Source organism: Lepisosteus platostomus, chromosome 7, assembly GCF_059453375.1.
Source record: "Lepisosteus platostomus isolate fLepPlt1 chromosome 7, fLepPlt1.hap1, whole genome shotgun sequence".
NCBI classification, from domain to species: Eukaryota; Metazoa; Chordata; class Actinopteri; order Semionotiformes; family Lepisosteidae; genus Lepisosteus; species Lepisosteus platostomus.
The window spans coordinates 32,483,730-32,505,660 of record NC_142617.1 but is presented as its reverse complement, the minus strand read 5'-3'; the positions used below and the strand labels follow the sequence as shown (position 1 = coordinate 32,505,660).

The window sequence follows — 21,931 nt, the reverse complement described above, 5'->3', positions numbered from 1 at the left end:
CTAATTTTGCCAATCTGATACTAGCCCTGAGCTGATGTGGTATTCAAAGTCACCCCTAAATCAGGCCTAAAACTGAAAAAAAAAATACAGAAAACATTTTTACTCTTTTACTGACATGGCTTACAAATAAACAACAACAAAATACATACAAAAAAAACCTATTTTTTTCAGAAAATATTCCCTTTTTATTATTCATGCAAGTGATGTGCTCTTGTTATAAAGTATTGTGCACAGAAATAACTGACTGGTGTGACTGCACATTGCATCAGAGAAATAGTGTTTAACGAATAGAAACTGCGAACATGAAGCTGCTGGAAAAATGACCTTGTCAGAGGTATTCAATAAGTGAAAACATCCAGGCTCAGGCATTTTGGAACAGCAATACTTGCTTTCAAAGCTGTTCCAACTAAAGAAAGATACCGGTTAAACTCAGCCATGATTACTACTTGTTTCTCACTGATTCAACTGCGTTTTCAGACATCTAGTGTTCCTATGTGGAAGTGGGTTGAAAACATGCAGAGTTTCAGCAGGAGTATCTACTTCATGGATGGCAAGATAACGCAGTGTTCAGCATTGCTGCCTTGCAGTGCTAGGCCCCAGGTTCAATTCTGAAATTGGTGTGTTATCTGCAGGAAGTTTGTACAGTCTCACTGTGTTCACGTGAGTTTCCTCTGGGTGGTCTGGTTTCAGTCCAAAGACAGGATAGGTGGCTTCTGGGAAAACTGGCCCTGGTGTGAGTTTGTGCGTGTTTGTGTCTGTACAGTAAGTGCCCTGTGATGAAGTGGTATCCTGTCCAAAGTGTACCTCACCTTGTGCCAAGTGCTTCTACAGTGCTGGGATAGGGTCTCCCTCCCCTGTGATCCTGAATTATATGAAGAAGTTAGAAAATGGATGGATGTACAGTTTAGTTTCCCCTGTGTTGTGAGCTTCTATGGTAAAAGAATTGCATTATGTAAAATGACTGAGACTTCTTCACGGCTGTGTTAATTCTAATTAGAGGATGGGTCGCACAGATCCTGGAGAAATCATATCCCTGTAACTTATTAATACTGAATCATTGTGTCTTCCTCTCAACAATGCAAGGAAGCATTAAAAGAGGCCACCCGAACTGCTGGAATATATAATGGAGGACGTGGAGTTTAAATCGAGGGAACATGCTGGAATTAAACAATGAACTTGTCAGACTTTATTTAGAATAATATGTGCAACTCCAGTACAGACTGGTACCGGATTTCACAAGGGAGGAAGGCTTGAAGAATGCACAGCAGGTAAGAAACTCAAAAGCTGAGTGTGTTGTTGACAGAGGAAACTTTTAAGACAAATCATGACATGCATTTCTCAGTGACACAGGAAACACTTCGCCGGACTATGTGCCACAACCTAGATAAGTTAAGTTGAGGCTTAGTGGCTCACTTCTAAATGAAGCGAAGAAATGCAAATGTTTGCAGTAAAACTCCACATCCTTTAACTGTCAAGCTGGGGGATTAGAGTAGCACTTTGTGAGACTCTGTATTTTATTCCTTTTTTAATGAGATTTGTGAATTGACAATGCTCCAATACTGTATTATATTTAGAAATATAGCAGGGCATTCACTGGGGCAATTTGAATGAAGTACTTCGTTTAAGGTTACAAGAGCAGCATTCCATCTAGGAACTGAACCCATGACCCTCCAGCTCAGGGTGCAAAGCCCTAACACTGCTCCACTGCTGCCTAAATATAGAACAGCACAACACTGGCAGGAATGAAACCCAGATCTCACGTATGACAGGTGCAAATTCTACCACTGTGCAACTAATGCCCAGTAAAGCCTTTTTAAGCAAGAAAGAACTCACGGAGGATGAAGGATATTTTAGTAAAGGACCTTGACAAAACCACAGCAACAGCTGTTGGCCGTGAAGGCATCATTAGGCAAGATGACACAGTAACTGTGACATCCCTCCCCAGGAATCTGAAGATCATTCAAGACTTGTCAGGTCTGTGGAGCTGCCTGAGGCTGTCGTTTGAATCTGGAGTCTGTCCGCAGGCTCTGCACTTGCAACATGAGAAAATTGAACATGTGCTGGAGAGTCCTGTTATAAAAGGAGAACAATAATAGTAAACAACAGAAATTGAAGGTGTCATCCCACTAAACAAATATAAGCACTCCCACATCTGTGCTATTAACATCTGGGTTATGCAAGGCCTGTTAGGATAGGAATCCTAAGACCTGTCTGAGATAGACATGTTAGCGCTGCAGTAGTTTCTAGGCGATACATCACAGTATTATCTGTTTGTTTTGATGAGTAGGTTTGTGTATACAGGACAGCACAGTGGTACAGTAGGTAGAATTGCTGCCTCACAGTGCTGGGCACCCTGGGTTCAATTCCTGGGGTGCTATCTGCATGGAGTTTATATGTTCTCCTCATGTTCAAATGGGTTTCCTCTAGGTGCTCCAGTTTCCTCCCACAGTACAAATACTGGTGGCTTAATTGGCTTCAGAAAAATTGGTCCTGATGTGAGTGTGTGCGAGTTTGTGTCTGTGTGTGTATTGTGATGGACTGGGATATTGTTCAGGATATATCCTGCCTTGAACCCCTTGGTTGCCGGCATAGGCTCCAGCCCATGTCCCCGAATTGGATAAAGCATCTAGAAAATGGATGGATGGTTGTGTATGCAGACGTACAGACTGTTTTGCAGCTGCAAAGACACAGAGACCTCCAGTCTCAATACCTCCAAAACATTCAATACGTCTGTCACAACCCTGTGTTAAAAATCTGTGGTGCTGTAGTTCTGGAAATTCAGATAGCAAGCCCAGGATGATTCAAATGGTCAGTGGTAAATGAGCGTCTGTCTCTCTCTGAGCCCAGAACAAGGCAACTACTCATCGGGGCCTTTTGCTCTTTGGACGTGCGGTATCCTGTAGCAGACTATTGATGAATGTTTCGGGTTGCCGGAGAATGGGTGAGGCATCCCTGCCGTGGGGCTCTGTGACTAGACTAATTGATGAATCAGTAATTCAGACACCTCCTGCCCCATTAACTATTAAAACTGTGGGAAATGACACACAGGGATTCATCAAACGAACAGCTTAAAGGCACAGCCACCTTGCTCTGAGCAGAAGTGTTTTTCTTTTCACTTGTGCACAACCTGACCAACTGTTCAGTCCTATCACTATTTCATTAACACCAGTGTTAATGTGTGCAATGAGTAAAATGTTCAATGGTTCCTCTCTGAGGGAGAAATAAGGTATTCGGGATAGTGGAAAAATAAAATGACTATTCAAATCGAATGCCATTAACAGCCATGTGCAATCCGAAACGCTTTTAAGGACGAAGGTCAATTCATTTGTGAGCATGGAAGTTAATTCACCTGTTGTGCCCCGGAGGCAGCTCCTCAGGCTGTTAGCTGGCACCCTTGGCTAATAGAACTCAAAGTGGGAAAGGTCCCACTGTGCTCTGCAGTGACTGCTTAGTGAGCAGGCCCCTGCGTAACAGTTTAGCTATTTTTCAATTTTAAATGTTTTGTAGCTTTTTATTGTTATTGTCTACACATTTCATGCTTGGCAGTTCTGAACAGCTCACTGTTTCACAGGCAGAAACAGATCTGCAGTTGAACATGCCATTAGGTATACTGTAGATATGCATCACTGTCTGTGCATAAGCATGGTGAATTATTGTAGAAGCAGCACTGATACACGTGACATGATAGAGCCCCAACTGTGTAGAACTCTGTCCCAAAATGCATTAAAATACAAATTTCAGTTAGGTACTATGCAGGGTCTTTTGTTTTTCATGTTAAAAAAACAAATACCATTGAATGTAACTGAGAAATGCAGTTTTACTAAGAGAATGAAGCATCTGGTATTTAAGTCTGACTAAGCAGAGATTAAAAAGTTGTCAGTTTTGGGGAAACCAACTGGACATTTTCCAAATGTTGTCACTCAGGTACAGGAAGTGAAGAGGCTTTTCTGGGGCAAAGCATTTTCCAAGAGAAATCAGTGAATGTCTCTACTACAGGCCTCTGACAGTGCTTGTAAGCGATCACGCCGCTGTCATAGGACAGTTGCCCTCCTAAGTGGTTTTCGCTTTGCCTCCTTTTTAAAGCCAACACTGCTGATCGTCTTGTGCAGGGCACCGAAAAGACAGCAGCAGAGGAAACATTAATTCACAGCGCGGCGCAGGAAAGCAGGGTGGTATTATGGCACTCCGGTGAATTAATCATTTTATTAATCCACAAAGCAGCTGCAGTCCAATTAACAAGAGGAGCACAGGACTGATGAATGTAGCCCCAGCCTGTGATTAATTATAGTGTATTGACAACAGACAGAGCTTTGCCGGAAAGGGCTGGAACCAACTCACATGGGGCAAAAACACACCTATTATATCTCATCCAGCTGACAGGATGCAGAATTCGGGGGCTGATGAAGAACAAGTCATGATTACATTTTAACAGAGATGATCCTGGGGACACTGTTGGAACCCAAGAGTGGTTAATTTATTATCTGACTTCCAGCAATTACAGATTTCCATTCAATGCTGGGAAAGAGTTTTGTTTGATTAACATATTCATTAAAAATACAAGTTTTAGCATTCGGCACCATTTATTTCTGGTAATGGAAACCCAAAGTCTATCCTAGAAGCACAGGCACAAGGTGGTACCACCTGGAATTTACACCAGCCTGTTACAGGGCACACCACACACAGGGACAATTCAGAGACCCTGATTAATCCAACCAGTGTGTTTCTGGGTGGTGAGAGGAAACTGGAGCACCTTGTGAAAACACAGACACAAAAACAACATGCAAACTCCACACAGAGAGTGTTTCAGTCTGCTATACCACTGTATCATCCCAAGGAACATAAATTATTAGTATTTTGTGGAGGGGCAAACTGTCCATTTATTAATTTACAGTGAGTGTAAAGCATTTAGGAAGACAGTTGTCCCCAGTTCAAACTCTTAAGTTAAGTAAGTTACTCAACCTTATCCTGCTCTGCATGAAGCAGAACACTGGGCGCCTATTTAAATGATGTAGCTGTTCACACACGTCTCATACCCTAGTCTTTGAGAGTCAGTCTGGGTAAAAATCTTTAGAGAATGACTTATTATTATTGTTAATATTGCTACAAAGATGACAGAAATTTGGAAGATTCCTAGGGGGCAATTAATATTGAAACAGAGGACGCACAACACCACAGCCCATTCAAAGGGCAGTTTTCCAAAAGTGTGTGGTGTGTGGCACTAGAATTCATCATTCTCAAGACAGACGGACGAATGAAGTAACCATTCTTAGGTTTCAAGTGCATTGTGTTAACAGAATAGTTTGAGTCATTCATCCATGTTTGGTTTTACAATATGCTGACCTTACTCCTTGTTTAGTCTGCAGTACCTTCTCAGTTAACTATTGCTGGAATAAGGAACTTATAAAATGACTTTCTGACAGATCACCACCTAGAACTACACAGTGGAAATATATGGGTGTTGCACAGTGTTATGAATTCCATTTCACTGTTTCACTGAGTGCACCGCAGATTAATGTCCAAATGTCATTTCCTGGGTGCTTCGGAGCATTTTTAAAAAGGGTATTTTTTTTCCTCACTTGAATCTATAGACAATGGAGAAGAAAAGAGGGAAGAACAACAGAGGTACAGAAAGAGCCATCAAACAAATAAGAAGTTGAAAAAGGCACAAAGTGATAATAGAAAGCAGGGGTTCCCAAAAGGAGATATTATGGGTCCTTAGAGACAGAGGCAGCTGGAAAATACCAAATTTTAATACCGACATGCAGCAGCAGATACAACACAAGGCAGTCTAGAGATACATTGCAAGTTTTTCCCGCACTCTACACTCAACAGGAGCCAAATTCAGTGTTAATGAAGGGTTTTGCTAGTATAATTCTCCCCAGATGACTGTGTGTGAGCCCCTGATTGAATGAGGCCATCCCCAGAGCCATCAACAGTGGCGATCGACTGAAATTAATTGCAATCCAACACTCAGCATTAGCTACTCATTTTACAGAGATTACAAAACTGGAGAGAGGATGAGCTGAGGAGATGAAAGTTAAGGTTTGGCTTTCATCATGAAACACGACAAAACTCACAGCTCATCTTTCTGATGGTGTAGAGGGGGACTTTAATTAGACTTAAAAGGGCAAAATGTGAGGATGGTGAAAAAAGGTTAATGTGACTGAAGAAAAGGGCAGAGAGGACACAGAACAGGATTAAAAGTGTCACTTATCACAATGGATAAAAGCCCCAGAACCGAAGCTAAGGCAATTAAGGTAAGTCACAAATTAAAAAAAAACAACTTTTTTTTTCTGTAATGTATGCATTTTTGTCTGCTGTGGAGTTTAAGGGCCTTTTATTAGTTGTTTTCCTAAATGGCTCCATCTCTGTCCATCAATAACCCTTACTGGTGTGAGAGAAGGACCCCAGTTCTCATGAATAATGGTTTTAGCTGCCCCCCAAAGTTCTTTATTCAAAAGAAACAAAGTTTAATGGACCAGGCAGGAAGGAGACTGCTTTGGATGAGTTATGTTGGCAAATATAGTACAATCTCAGATGAAACATGTCCACGTAAGTTAAGTCACTGTACTTAACAGTACGGCGGAGGGGCTAAGAAGCTGCACCTGTGGCTGGAAGGTTGCTGGTTCAAATCCAGTGGCTGGCAGAGGAATCCTACTCCAGTGGGCCCCTGAGCAAGGCCCTTAACCCCAGTTGCTCCAGGGGTGCTGTACAATGGCTGACCCTGCCCTCTGACCCCCAGCTTCTCTGTCTGTCTGTGTGTCTATGTCTCATGGAGAGCAAGCTGGCGTATGTGAAAAGATGAATTTCTAATGCAAGAAATTGTATATGGCTAATAAAGTCATCTCTTATCTTTTCCCATGTCCATTATAACTATGCACCATTAAATACCCTAAGACTGGACCATGTTACATTCTAGACACCTTCCTGCTTCCCTCCGAGAAACAATGTCCCTTACCCTGTTATTTCATTATGGAGGGTGTCCTGGTCTTTAAGGGGAAGTGTCCTTCTGCTGCCTGTATATCCTTTGCTGTTCCTTGCTGTGAAAGTCACCAGCATTACACTGTTGGCAGACTCAGGAGAGGCTGACATGTGGTACTCCTGATGCACTGGTGTTACCACAGAAGCCTGTGGTAATTCCTGTTATATTGTTGCCATAGTTCTGCAGAATTATCACATAAGAAATTTCAGTTTCAAGGTAGTTGTGTCAAATAACTGGTGGTCAGTGCAGACAAAATAGAATTTGAAAAGAGTCTGGGCTCTGGTTGCAGGGTTAACACTCCTTAAGTACCAAATAGCTTAAGTAATAGATGTACTGTAGATGCTCTTGCCTTCAGCATTGACGTTTGTGTAACAGTCTTAAACTGAAAGAACACTTAAGGGCAAAAATAAGGGGAAATTGAACTTAGATTGGTTATGGCCAGTGAATTCTTAACATGGTGATGCTGAGTGCAACAATTAGGCACTAGCTATTAGAACAAGAGGCCGAGAAAGAGAAGAAGTGTTTGTAAGATGCTGGGGGTCAGCAAGGGAGACACGAGTTTAGGGCTTGATTTGATTTGGCCGTTTGTGTGGTCCCTGGACTATCAATGGCTGCTGTCTTCAACTACCCCTGCGTTTGTATGGATGAACCAGCTGGAAGTAACTTCACCATTAATCAGAAGATTGTTGTATTGCGCCTTATCTTTTAAAGCAACTCATCTTTTTGAGGGTGATATAACATTTTTATTTGTCCATTCTTATTTTCAGTTGTATAACGCAAACCCACCTTTGATATGAAGTGCTGGAGAGTACATTGCTCACTGGAGAGGCTGGCATTAGGACTGGTACAGCAATACCAGGTTCAATGAATAATACAGGAGGTTGATGTGCCAAAAGGCAGGATTTTGACCAAAAGATACGACCAGGTTTGGCTCAAAGAAAAGAAACTCCCACAAAGCAGTCTTCAAATGCAAGCAAAACTGGATTTATTGCCATCAAAATAGGGATAACAAAGAAAACCCTCACAGGAGTACTCCCCTCCATACTGAGCTCTCCCAGTCCCTTTTATAGCCCCTCCTCTTCTAAGGACCATCCTCTTAAAGGGACTCGCTCACATTTTCTTAACAGAGATGGGCAGTTTGCTCAAGATAAAGTATTCAACCACCCAAAAAAACCTTATAAATTTTAACAGCCATGCAACTGTGATATATTTGCTTAAACAGGACACCTAACCTTACATCGGTTATTTATAGATGGCTCACCAGTAACCTTTCCCTTTAAGATCATTTGTGTGATACTACAAACAGGAAAGGTGACTGGTGGCCATCTTGATCAACACAACACAAAACAATACAATACAATACTCCAAATGGGGAAAACACTGCAGTGCTTTTAGGGAACAACAAAAAGGGTAAGTATCATTCACACTTCATTCGTATCACATACACTCTCTCAAACATACCAGAAGGGTAGGGGGAAGTATTGGAGTATTTCACATTCAGAAAGAAAAAGAACACACCAGTCAGACTAACATTTTCCATTTTTCTACATGGGGATATTATTGAAGCCCAATGGATTAATTGTCAGTCTTCTGTGTGGTCAGGTCTACTCCTTCTTGTTGGTTTTTTGTTTCTAAAAAGCCCCTAGGGTCACAGGAAGTAAAGTGTCCCATACGAGTGTAATCTGGGAGGCAAATATCAATCCATAGCTGCTAACTCACACTGATTACTGATTGATTACTAATTATGGTTTAATATAGATTTTGTTATTTCTTCTGTAACAGAGGCCGGGGAAATTTCTTTTCTTTTAGTGCTCTTTGCAGTAAAGCTCAGAAACATTTAGTCTTCTCGTCAGAGAGAAGGTACACCTAACCTCCTTCAAGGAGGGCACGTTCAGTCCCTGTCTTTGGTGCTCCCTTCCTGAAGATTACGGCACACATAACCTCCCTTGGTAATAAAAGTTTTATAGGATAAAGAGAAGGCAGGGGCACTGAGCAATAAATCAGAGATAGCATGACATCTCTCCTAAGCTGTGAGAAAGCTCAAGATCTACTTTTCTATTCATTACTTTTTTCAGGCAGATGATCATTTATTTATCGCTAATGCAAGTGGAAAGATCAGTCTGCTACTGTCTGAAGAGTATATGATATAACTGGTGTCAATGAATGCATACAGTGATTCTTAAAATACTTTATAACTTTGTGTCACCCCCCTTTTTGTTCAAGCTTGCTGAGCAATACCAAGCCAAGCTTGGCATGATATTCCTGAATCTTTCCCGCTGCAGTCAAAGCAGAGAGCAGAGGCACTGTAATAGACATCTACTCACATCGAGCACCAGAATACAAATATGATTTTGAACATGAATAATACCATGTTCAAACTTACTGAGACACAGAAAGGAGTTACAGCCAAGGATATATATTGTAACGCCCTCGCCTGGTGGTGAGGAGGAAGCGCCCCTAGGCGCTCGTAGTACCGCTGGGCATGCTGGGAGTGGTAGCCGGGAAGAGTCTGAGGGTCAGCACGATGACCAGCGGCTGACCCTGCCTGTGTAAATAATGTCCTAGTAATTCTAGTGCCCTGTGTAGTCCTGTAAAAGTAGAGTGTGTTGTTAGGTAATTACCACCCTAAATGTGTGTACGTGTTCGTCAGTCTCCTCATGTGTGTGTAGATCCTGTGTTTGGTTTTGGTGTGGTTGTAAAATAAAGCCAGTGCTTGGTTAATCGCGTCTCCACTGTTCTTTAGTTCTGAGAAAGAACCTGCAATACGCTACATTGGTGTCAGAAGCGGGCAGAATGAACAACTCGTGGCAGACACTACCCGATTCCATAAAGCGCCGGCTGACGCTGGAAGACGCAGAACCCATCGGCGGCGCACATAAGGAGCCTGAGCAACTCCTGGGTGCGACAGGTGGCCACAGCCCTTACCAGGGCTACCCAGTAGTGGTCCCGCCAGTGGAATTGGGGCGGCCGCCCCGGAGAGAGGATGCCCTCCCTGCCGGAGCCGATCAGCGATTCCCACACCCATCGGCGCGGGTGCGACCAGGTCGCTACGATGGTGAGGCGCCTTGGGAGACCTATAAGGCGCAGTTCCAGCTCGCGGCCCGGACGAATGGCTGGAGCCGGGCGGAGATGGCCGGCCACCTGGCGGCGGCGCTGGAAGGAGCGGCCTGCCAGGTGCTCCTGGACGTCCCGGAGGAGGACAGAGGCGACTACACGGCGCTGGCAGCAGCCCTCCAGCTGCGCTTCGGTGTAGAGGAGGCGCCGGACTTGATGCGGGAGAGGCTGGCCCTGCGGCGGCGCCGACCAGGAGAGCGACTGGGCCCGGTCGCCGCGGATGTCATGTTCCTCGCCCGCCGAGGATACCCAACTTTCCCCCGGGAGGCGCAGCGGGAGATGGCTCTCCAGGCCTTTCTCAAGGCCCTCTCGCCCGAGGAGCTGCGGCGCCACGTGCAGCTGGCCGCGCCAACATCGCTGGAGCAGGCCTTGGCCCTTGCTACACGGGCTGAGGTAGTGTTCGGGGTGACTGGCAGCGCCAGCAGACGCAGTGCGCCCTGCCGGCTGACCGAGGCGGCGACGGAGGAATCCAGCGAGGGGGAAGAGGAGCCAGCCCGTGCAGCGACCGCCGCGGAACAGCCCCGCACGCTGATTTGCGTCCGCTGCGGGAAAAGAGGACACCGAGCCCGGGTCTGCCGGGCACCCGAACCTCGCTCTCCCCGATCGGCGTCGGGAAACGGGAACGGGGCGGCTCAGCGCGGGGAAGGCCGTCCTTGAACACCTCAACCCCCGCTCCGGAGAGCGCTGTAAAAACCGGCGCCCCTCACGCCACCGTGGGGCGAGTCGGCTGTAGCCGGGGCCTGTACCTCCACTGCCGGATTGAGGACCAACCCTGCCTGGCCCTACTCGACACCGGTTCATCAGTGACCCTACTTCGGCCGGGCGTCCTCCCCGACACCGAGGGCACCAACCCCCCAGGATGGGAGGCCTCCAGCCTGCGGCTGAGGACCGTGACGGGACAGCTCGCTGCAGTCCGGGGGAAACGGGTGCTTGCCTTCCGTCTGGGTGCAGCGACGGTGCGCCACCCCTGCTACCTTGCACCCATCCAGGAGGACTGCATTCTGGGGCTGGACCTACTGCAGCGAGTGGGGGCCAGGTTGGACTTGGACCGGCAGGAGTTGGTGTGGCAGGGGGAGCGACTGCACCTGGTGGAGGGCAGGTCCGGCGAGGGCCGAGGGACGCGGGCTTGCCGGAGCCGGGGGAACAAGAGGCAGCGGCGGCGGCGGCGGCGTCAGTCGCCGGGGCAGACCAGGCCTACGAGCCGGGGAGCGAGCGTGCCGGATCCTGCCCCTGAGTCGGCCGGGGGGCCAGACAAGGTGGCGGCGGGGGCCGAGCGTTGCGTGGAAGCGAAGCGTGCCGTTGAGGACCTCTTCCAGCGGAGCTGCGAGGGCCTCGATCAGGACCAGCGGCAGCGGCTCCAGCAGCTACTCGCCCAGAACGAAGACCTCTTTGCGGCGAGGGATGAGGACTGCACCCGCACTGCCCTGGTCCAACACGAGATCAACACCGGCGACGCTCGGCCCATCCGCATCCCACCAGGACGCATGGTCCACGCCAAGCGGACCGCCGCCGAGGAAAAGATCCGGGAGATGGCCGCAGCGGGGGTGATTGAGCCCTCCGCGAGCCCGTGGTCGGCGCCAGCCGTACTGGTTAAAAAAAAAGACGGCTCGTGGAGGTTCTGCGTCAACTACCGCAAGCTGAATGAGGTCACCCGGAAAGATTCCTACCCCCTGCCGAGGATAGATGACGCCCTGGACTACATCACCGGGTCGACCTGGTTCAGCTCCCTGGACCTCCGCTGCGGCTACTGGCAGGTACCGCTTGCTCCCGATGCTCGCCCGAAGACGGCCTTTTCCATCGGCCAGGGCCTCTGGCAGTTTACTGTCATGCCTTTTGGCCTGTGCAATGCCCCGGCGACGTTCGAGAGGCTGATGGAGAGGGTGCTGGCATCGGTCCCGCGGAACCAGTGCGTGTTATATCTGGACGATCTGCTGGTTCATGCACGGAGTTTTGACCAGGCCTTGACGAACCTCCAGGCGGTGCTGGCCTGCATCCGCCGTGCTGGCCTGAGGCTCAACCCCCGCAAGTGCGAGCTCCTGCGGCGGGAGGTGACCTTCCTGGGACATGTTGTTGGACCGCGAGGGGTGGCTACGGACCCAGGTAAGGTCGCCGCAGTGAGGGGCTGGCCGACTCCACGCACCGTCGCGGAGCTCCGCAGCTTTCTGGGGTTGGCCTCGTACTATCGGAGGTTCGTCCGGGACTTTGCCAGCATCGCCGCCCCGCTGCACCGCCTCACCGACAAGGGCCGCCGTTTTGACTGGGACTCGGGCTGTGAGACTGCCTTTGGCCGGTTGCGCGAAGCTCTGGTGGGAGCCCCCGTGCTGGCCTACCCCGACCCGCGGTTGCCGTATATACTCGACACCGACGCGAGTGACTCGGGGGTGGGGGCGGTGTTGGCGCAGGAGGGGCCGGATGGGGAGCGCGTAGTGGCTTACTACAGTCGGGCTCTGACTAGGCCTGAGCGGAACTACTGCGTGACCCGTCGCGAGCTGCTGGCGGTGATGGCGGCGGTCCACCACTTCAGGCCGTACCTGTTCGGGACCCGGTTCCGGCTGAGGACCGACCATGCGTCCCTCACCTGGCTGCTCCACTTTAAGGAGCCAGAGGGACAGATGGCGCGATGGATAGAGATCCTGCAGGAGTACGACTTCACTGTCGTGCACCGTGCGGGGTCTCGCCATCTCAATGCCGACGCTCTCTCGCGGCGCCCCTGCGAGGCCGCGGACTGCCATCACTGCGCCCGGCGGGAGCAGCGTGAGGAGGCTGTCCGCACCGTGGCGGGGGTGAGCGCCGCGGCCACGGCCCGGGAGGGGCCGCTGGGGGTGGGCCTGCCAGACCTGGCGCAGCGTCAGGCAGCTGATCCTGACGTGGGCCCGGTGCTCCGCTGGAGGGCAGCAGGAGTGCGGCCTACACGAGAGGAGCTCGCCCCGCACCCGAAGTCCGTCAAGGCCCTCTGCGCCCTGTGGGAGGCCTTGGAGGTAAAGGACGGGGTGCTGCGCCGGGGGTGGCGGGTACCCTCCAGTGGCGAGGTACGGTGGCAGCTGGTGGTGCCTCGGTCGCTCCGCGGGGCGGTGCTCCGAGCGGTGCACGGCCAACCGGGTGTGGGGCACTTCGGCGGTAAAAAAACCCTGCAGCGTCTCCGAGGCCATTTTTATTGGGGTCTTTGCCACCGGGACGTGGAGCGGTACTGCCGAACGTGTGCGGTGTGCGTGGCGCAGAAGGGTCCCCCCGAGCGCTCTCGGGCCCCCCTCCAACAACACCAGGTGGGGGCTCCTATGGAGCGGGTGGGAGTGGACGTTTTGGGCCCGTTTCCGCGCACCGAGGCCGGGAACCGCTACGTCTTGGTGGCTATGGATTACTTTACGAAGTGGCCGGAGGCCTACGCCCTCCCGGACCAGAGTGCCCCCACGGTGGCCGATGCACTGCTGGAGGGGATGTTTGCCAGGCTGGGGGTGCCGGAGGAGTTACACAGTGACCAGGGGCGTAACTTCGAGTCCCAGGTCTTCGCCAGAGTGTGCCAGCGCCTGGGGATTACTAAGACGCGGACCACCCCGCTGCATCCCCAGAGCGACGGGTTGGTAGAGCGGTTTAATCGGACGCTCGCCACCCAGCTGGCCACCCTGGTGTCCCGGCACCAACGGGACTGGGACCGCCACCTCCCCCTTGCGCTCTGGGCGTATCGGACCGCGGTCCAGGAATCCACCGGGTGCACCCCGGCCTCGCTCATGCTGGGCCGGGAAATGCGAACACCGGTGGACCTGGTCTTCGGCCCGCCGCCCGGAGACGGGTCGGCACCGCCGGCTGGACCGGACTACGAGTGGGACCTGCGGCAGCGGATGCAGCGGGTGCACAGCTTTGCACGGACCCACCTGACACAGGCGGGGGTCCGGCAGAAGCGGTACTACGACCTGCGCTGCAGGGGGCCTGCCTTCCAGCCCGGGGACTCGGTTTGGGTGTACAACCCGCGGCGCCGCAAAGGCCTCAGTCCTAAGCTGGCGCCGTCGTGGGAGGGGCCCGCTGAGGTACTCGGGGTGGTGGGCGAGGTCTGCTACCGTGTCCGGTTGCGAACACGGGGGAGAGTGGTGGTCCTACACCGAGACCGCCTGGCCCCCTACCGGGCCCGGGAGGAGGAGCCGTGTGGGGAGGCTCCAGAGGAGCAGCCGGGGCCGGAGCCGGCCGATAGTGGGGCGTCCGTGGATCGCCAGCCGTCACCGCGGCGCAGCGGCCGCTCACGCAGGGTTCCGCAGCAGTTGGCCGAATACGAGTACAGCCTGAGGGGGGTGTTCGACGTCGGCGAGACGCCAGACGCTTCAGGTGGGGGCAGTGTAACGCCCTCGCCTGGTGGTGAGGAGGAAGCGCCCCTAGGCGCTCGTAGTACCGCTGGGCATGCTGGGAGTGGTAGCCGGGAAGAGTCTGAGGGTCAGCACGATGACCAGCGGCTGACCCTGCCTGTGTAAATAATGTCCTAGTAATTCTAGTGCCCTGTGTAGTCCTGTAAAAGTAGAGTGTGTTGTTAGGTAATTACCACCCTAAATGTGTGTACGTGTTCGTCAGTCTCCTCATGTGTGTGTAGATCCTGTGTTTGGTTTTGGTGTGGTTGTAAAATAAAGCCAGTGCTTGGTTAATCGCGTCTCCACTGTTCTTTAGTTCTGAGAAAGAACCTGCAATACGCTACAATATCCTTAACTCCACATCATTTTACAGTACTTCTGTATCCCTTTACTGTTCTTTCTTGAAAAACAAGAGAGAAAAAATGAGATACAAAAACAAAGCACACAAAAAATTGCAGCTTCTGGATCAAGAAGAGAAAAGTAAAAGGGTGCTTGTTAGGTTGGTTTAGAATGATGGGGTTCCTTAAGTTTGTTTTAACCTGAAACCTCTTGGTCACAAAGGTAGGTTCTTTGGCTGCAGTTAGATAATCGGAGATACATACGGTATCTTCACTAAGATGCAAATACATTTCTACCCCTTTCACCCCTTCTGTTAAATATTTCTATTTTGTGATGAACAACCTCAAAAAGTAGAATTCTGGATTTGTCATGAGCAGGTGGAGTGATGGGTGTTTTGAGTAGCAGTGAAATACAACTAAATGACTGGCATTAGTGACTAGACCGGGGCTAGATATGATTTTGAGGCAGCCTTTTGATGAGCTGAAGATGGGAGTCATGTTCGTTAAGTCCATAGAATAACTGCTGCTGCAGCTCTAAACAGAGTTTAACCACAGGAATTCTCTGAAACGGCGGACTTCTGTTCGAGAATTTACCAATCTCTGCACCTTGCATTGCTGATAGGAAAATTAAATAGGAACTCTGTGCTTGGCTTGAACTTACTTGTGCATGCTGCTGCCAAACATTACAATCATCCATTCACAGATAATTTGTACCCTTCGTCATTTTTAATATCACTGTGAAATTCAATAACTATGCACTTTAACATGTTCAAGAAATTCTAAGCCTATTTATAATCTAATAATATGAAGGCTGACATACACACTCAATGCACAAAATATGGCTATCACATCTTTATAGCAGAATGTTATTAATCTCAAGCCTAAATATTTTAATTTTCAAAATGAGAATCCATCTGTCGAGCGCGGTTATGAGTTGTATTAGGAATGAACAATTGTAATTTCTTCAGGCTGCAGGGCCTCTTGGCCCTTATCCACCAAGCTCCAGTTTTCCTAATCAAATCAATCATGTGCTTAATTGAAAGGCAGCTTGTAAAAATCTGCTTCACGAGTCGCAGTAAATGTCTTCAGCTTGTGGTGAAGCAAAATAACCCGCAACTTTATTTTCTGCCTTAATTGCGTCTCTCTGATGAAGCCCTAGCCTGTTATCTAACTACAAAAACAGCTACATCTTCATTTTTCAAAGTGAATGGTGTCAAATGTATCATTTGTACAGATTTGTTTGTCATGGATAAACACAGCAGATGCTACAAGCTGAAGAAATTGAGAGCATAATGGAATTAAAGATCAGAAGCATGCAGAAGATACCTTTGTGATAAAGCAGAAGCAGATGGAAGGTCCTGTAAATTAACTCCGCACTCCGAAGGACATGCTTAGCTTGTAAAGCAAACAAAACAGCAGAAGACATCAGAAGAAGCTAACTGTCCTTCTGATCCACCAACACATGTAGCAGATGCCAGTGAACACAATTCAATTCAGTGTGCTTAAGGCTCATTAATTTAATTCTGAAATAAGAGCCTGAACATACTGTTTTCTGCCCTACTTGAGGTCTGGCCTTGATAAAATCTAATGGGTTTTCATACCAATTCACAGTGACTCAGATAAACTTTTTAGTAAAAAATTCAAAGAAGACCAAAATGGAACCTTGCTAGAATGTTGTTACTATTATTTTTTGCTATGCATACATTGTTTTGTTTTTGCTTATGCATTGCAAGTGGTTTGAATAGTGGGTGATATTTGTATTTCAAGAACAACATGTCCATTTCCTTCGTAATTAATAAAGCATGTCATGTCGTGCTTCAGAGTAAACATTATCCTCATTAGTATTAGTATTAATGAACGGGATGAGGAGTTTCAGCAAGTTTCTTCCATACACTTACAGTTCCAGGTATCTTTCTCCAGCTTCCTCCTGCAAAATGTACTTGTGTGATTTTGCTTATAGCAGGGCTTCTTGGTCACTCTAGAGGTTTAATCTTTTCTTGATCCAGCTGTGATTTAATTTGTCTGCAGTGGGTCTAGCCTCTTGCCATTTTAGTTTCTTTTCTCTGAAGGAAAATAAGAACAAACACCCCGAGATTGTTGAGGTGCTGTCCAGAAGAAATATGCTATATATTTTATTTAGATATATTTGATATATATTATTTAGACAGATCTGCTTGGACAGGACAGGATATCTTTGGATCTATGACTCTAAGCAGGGCAGGGCCAGGCCAGTACTGGGGCACTAAGCAGGGCAGGGCCAGGCCAGTATGGGAGATCCTCAAATAAAACCATGTTGCTAGTACAATTGGTGCTGCTGGTGGACCAGTAGGTGGTGCTCTTCCCTCTAGACCACAATTACTATACTAGCTCCCCAGTATGGATATCGGGGGCACTGTGCTGCTGTCCTCTGAAAGTTACTGCTAGTAAATATAATAGCTATAGCACAGCTATAACTTTATAGAAAAACACAAGTATAGGTAGTTTCATATTAGTGATGCAGTCAGAATTCTCACCAAACACAGGGTCTGCTTCCCTGTTTTGCACTAAAACATCACTCTTGTGATTCCATGCAGGTTTACTTGGTGCATTATACAGGAAATTCATTCTGAATCATATTCTGTGTGGCAGTATTTGGTAGCAGCCAGATTTGTCCAGTTGTTTCATTGTAAGACTCTGGTTTTTATGGCTTTTTATTTTTTCTGAATTGTACTTTTAAAGTCATTTGTTGGGTTTATGTATTGCATGGGACTTGAAGAGAATTCCTGCTGTGGGCAAATTAGAATAATGAGTCTCAAGCATGGATGCTCAGTTCTCTGAACCCTGTCTCTTCACTTACACACCTACACAGCATTCGCCAGACCCAGCTGCAATCTTCAATCTGTCACTACTGCAGAGCACATTCCCCTTAGCTGGTGGGTGCTATTGATCGCCTACATAAATGTTTATGATAAAATAATTGTTCCCCAGGTCTACAGCACTGTGCTGTATCTTGTGAAGAACATTCTGGCACCCCACTTGGTTTAAAACACAGTGACTGGGAGGCCATTGGTCACTGTGACTACATTGCAGCTTTACACAGGACAGTATTACAGGATTACTTTCCTACAGCTTTAAAGTTTTCATTGACAAAATGTGCAAAGTAGCTGGGATGGAGTCACGTTTTGTAGGATATTTCCGAAAGGCATAGTAGAGAGATATATATATAGATATAGAAAAGCATTGATTAGGTAATCAATATATAATTACTGGAATGACCCCTGTATGGGTGTTGATAGCTGCACACCTTCATGCATCTTTCTCATCCTGTTCACGACCCATTGATTCTTCTTGCAGTCTGACGCCTTCCTTTAACATGTTGCACTTCCTACATCCTGATCAGGAGAAACATGCAGTATTGTACATATATATGGCATGTATTAATCGTTCAATTGCTCTACACATATACAGTGTACTATCCTACTGAAGTACTGGAGAGAGGAATGTTCCATAAGATTGACCCATCCAGTCCAAAGCAGAGCACCTGTTGTCTCCCATGAATGTTGTAAATCATAGCAAACGTGGCTCTTTACTTGCTGTGCTGTGTGTAGAAAAGGCTGATGTAAGTGTGCAAGAGGCATGATAATTGGCGTGCAGGTCTTTGGCGTAGTGATGAAGGTAACAGCAAACCTGGCTATCAATTCTGATAGTCTGAAGGTTCTCAGGGAACCGATGCCCAATAATAATAAAGAAAACAAACCACTACTGAGCCAAAAAGATAGACAGCAGGTTTGCAAACAGTCCTCTGAATGATCTGCTCTCCCTGAGGATATCTGTGAACATCTAGTGGGACTAATGCTGAAGATGTAACAGATGCTGGATGATGACTAAACAGTTATTATGGGCGTTCTCTACTGTTCTGTAATATAGAGTACATTAGAATTATAGTGTTATCTTTTCCTTACAAGAGGCAAGAAAATTATAGAAAACACTCGGAAACATCAAGCTCCAACAGGCTCCTTTTGGGAAAGACTTCATTTTCTAAACACTGTGGGGAAACAAAAAAGGCAAACCAATGTTAGGACATATAATTAAAACTGTAGTCTTTAAATTAAAGGATTTTTAAATTGTAATATGTTAGTAAGACTTCATTTAGAATACTGAGTACAACTTAAGTCACCATGTTACTTAAGTCACCAAAAAACATTGCTGCACAATGCACTACACTGACAGGCGAAAAAAATGAATATTTTTTTGTTCTGAATAGAGAAGACTACAAGGTAACTTGAGTCACCTTCAAGGTCTTCAAAGTGAAACCAAAAGACGAGTGGAAATGCATTTTAAAAATGAGAACAGAAGGCATTTTTTTCCACTAAGGGCTGTGGGAGTCTGGAATAAACAATTCGGACATGACTTTGAAACAGACAACCAGGCTTTTGCAAAAATGCCAGGGGGTAGCTCTTTGGATCAATTAACTGCTGGAAACCAAATGTGCCAGTTGGGTTGAAGGCCTTCATTCGTTTGTAATTTTTGTTCTTAAAACTAATTTGTACTGGATACTGGATGGCGTCTGTCAGTGAATGGGTTATTGTGGAGCTGTCTGATCTCATGCAATACTCCCATCCCAGCAGTCAGTATTGAACCAAAGGGGAACGTTAAGCACAGCACAGACAGCTCACCAGACACTGGCAGCCAGCACTTACACAGCTCGTCGTCTTAGGAGATTCTTGCTGAAAGTTCAGTCGGGAAGAAACTCAATACTGAGCTGAAGCTAACAAAAAGAGAAAAGTTTAGGAAACGTAAAAGTTCTACTAAGAGCAAGAAGCAGCTGTCATGGCTTCTCGGAGACAAAACGCTTAGAACAAACGGTTTCCTGTGACAGTCGCATTACGTACCCATCATAATGTTCTTAAAACTAATTTGTACTGGATACTGGATGGCGTCTGTCAGTGAATGGGTTATTGTGGAGCTGTCTGATCTCATGCAATACTCCCATCCCAGCAGTCAGTATTGAACCAAAGGGGAACGTTAAGCACAGCACAGACAGCTCACCAGACACTGGCAGCCAGCACTTACACAGCTCGTCGTCTTAGGAGATTCTTGCTGAAAGTTCAGTCGGGAAGAAACTCAATACTGAGCTGAAGCTAACAAAAAGAGAAAAGTTTAGGAAACGTAAAAGTTCTACTAAGAGCAAGAAGCAGCTGTCATGGCTTCTCGGAGACAAAACGCTTAGAACAAACGGTTTCCTGTGACAGTCGCATTACGTACCCATCATAATGCCACAGCAAGCAGGACTGCTATAAAGTTTTAAACGCTGCTGCATCCAATTTAACCCTCCAGTGATGATTGAAATGCAGCAGGCAATGCTGTTTTCACCTTTTCTTCGCAGCCTATTGACTACGTTGTTTTATTGCAGTCATCCTCGTACAGCCTGGCCTTGTTTGTACTAAAGGAGGGCTGAAAACGTTATTTCATCTGTTCTTCTTAAGCCTGGTTAAATAACAATTGGAGTGATGGTCAGTAGAGGGCGGTATTGTTCCTCCTATGGCAAATACATTCAGCTATATTATGCACCACAACTTGTAATACAACAATAAAAGAGTAAAGCACACCGACTCCGATTCCACCTCTATTCGGACATTCTTCACCATTCAGCGTCGACTTTATTGGAACTTTTCTTGTATATATGTTTTCCTTAAAATCTGCAGACTCCTTAAAATGTAATTGCTACCACTCAATGCAGTGCTGTATCCACTGGACATATCTGATATCCCGTATCCCCTTTTATCAATACTGGCAGTAAGATGGAGTAGGGTTCAGGTTCTGGGCTTATAATAAACTCATAAACAATTCCAAGCTGTGACCCTGCTGCTGTACCCTTGAGTGAAGCACTTCTCCTGAATTTCTCCAGCAAAACACCCACCTACATGAATAGGTTTAAATGAAGGGCAGTTTGGATAAAAGGGGCAGGCAACTAAATATGCAATAACAACACAAACAGGCTTATGTTCTGATAAAAGATAAGCAACCAAATTAATTACAATATGTTTTTAACACTCTTTTGCTAACTGTTTTTTTATCTTCTCCTATACTGAACAGTAAACACCAAGATAAAGAAAAGCCCAAGCAGGCTTCCAGACTATTGTTATACTGTTTCTATTGTTATACTGAAAAAAACACCTTTCTTTAGTTCAACCCCAATATTTAAATACATATGCATTTCAAACTAATTTCTCCAAACTCTCCTTAGTAGCCCTGACAAAAGAAAGTCTCATATTTCCAAGAGCCCTGGAAATTGTAGTTGTCTGTACAAACTGAACATAAATGACTAATTCAGAAGTCAAACAGTAGAAAATTGTAACACGCTTTTCCCAGCATAGCAAATCACAATCATTTGTTAATCATTAACTTTTAGTTGCTTAATGAAAAAAGTAAGAGCGGATTGTTTTTCTTTCATTAGAGCCAAGTGCAAAAAACCTCATTAACCCCTTTCATAATTAACATTACATTTGTTTCTAATATGTCAAAGTCAATACATTATCAGTCCTGGAGCTCCCCAGAGAGGGTTGAGGTTGTGGGTTTCAGTGCACCTACATTTTAATAAGCAAACCCCCCCTCCCCCAAAGACCTCCTTTCACAGATCGATTGCCAGTCCTCTTGAGAGTGTTGCAACCCACCAACACATTTGTCAAAATGTATGTTTCTAACATTACTTCACGATGAGATGGACTGCTATAAGTACCACAGTCATGCTATTCACTGTCAGTTACAGTGCCTAAGTATCTTGTGTACATGCACACATACACATACATACTTTGTACATACATACTGTACGCATGTACACATACATACAGTATTTATGTCCATACATGCTCCCATACAATATGTACAGTAAACCTTTGATTTAATGTGTCTTCAGACTGCTAACCTACACAATGAGTTACTTTGGAAAGGGTGTGTAGACTTTCGATAGGCACTGTACATACATTTATGCATAGATACATACTGTATGTACAGTATATACTTGCCGGCACACATACCTACAGTATGTACCTACTGTATAAGTATGCATAAAATGGTATATAGGATATACTGCAATTCACAAAAAAATGGTTTTAATGCAGTGCACTTGTTTTAAATAATGAAAACAATATATAAGAAGACCAAATGTATTCTATATGCATGTATCA

At 46.7% G+C, this 21,931-nt stretch overlaps 1 long non-coding RNA gene across 1 annotated transcript in view; it reads right to left on the bottom strand.

Annotated features, from left to right (window-relative positions):
• The window catches only part of LOC148658538 (uncharacterized), a 136,619-nt gene extending 129,880 nt beyond the window's left edge, over positions 1-6,739 (bottom strand). Inside the window, exon 1 of the long non-coding RNA XR_015940096.1 lies at positions 6,606-6,739. This is a non-coding gene — a long non-coding RNA (uncharacterized LOC148658538). The remainder of the gene's footprint in view (positions 1-6,605) is intronic.
• Between the last annotated feature and the right edge of the window lie 15,192 nt (positions 6,740-21,931).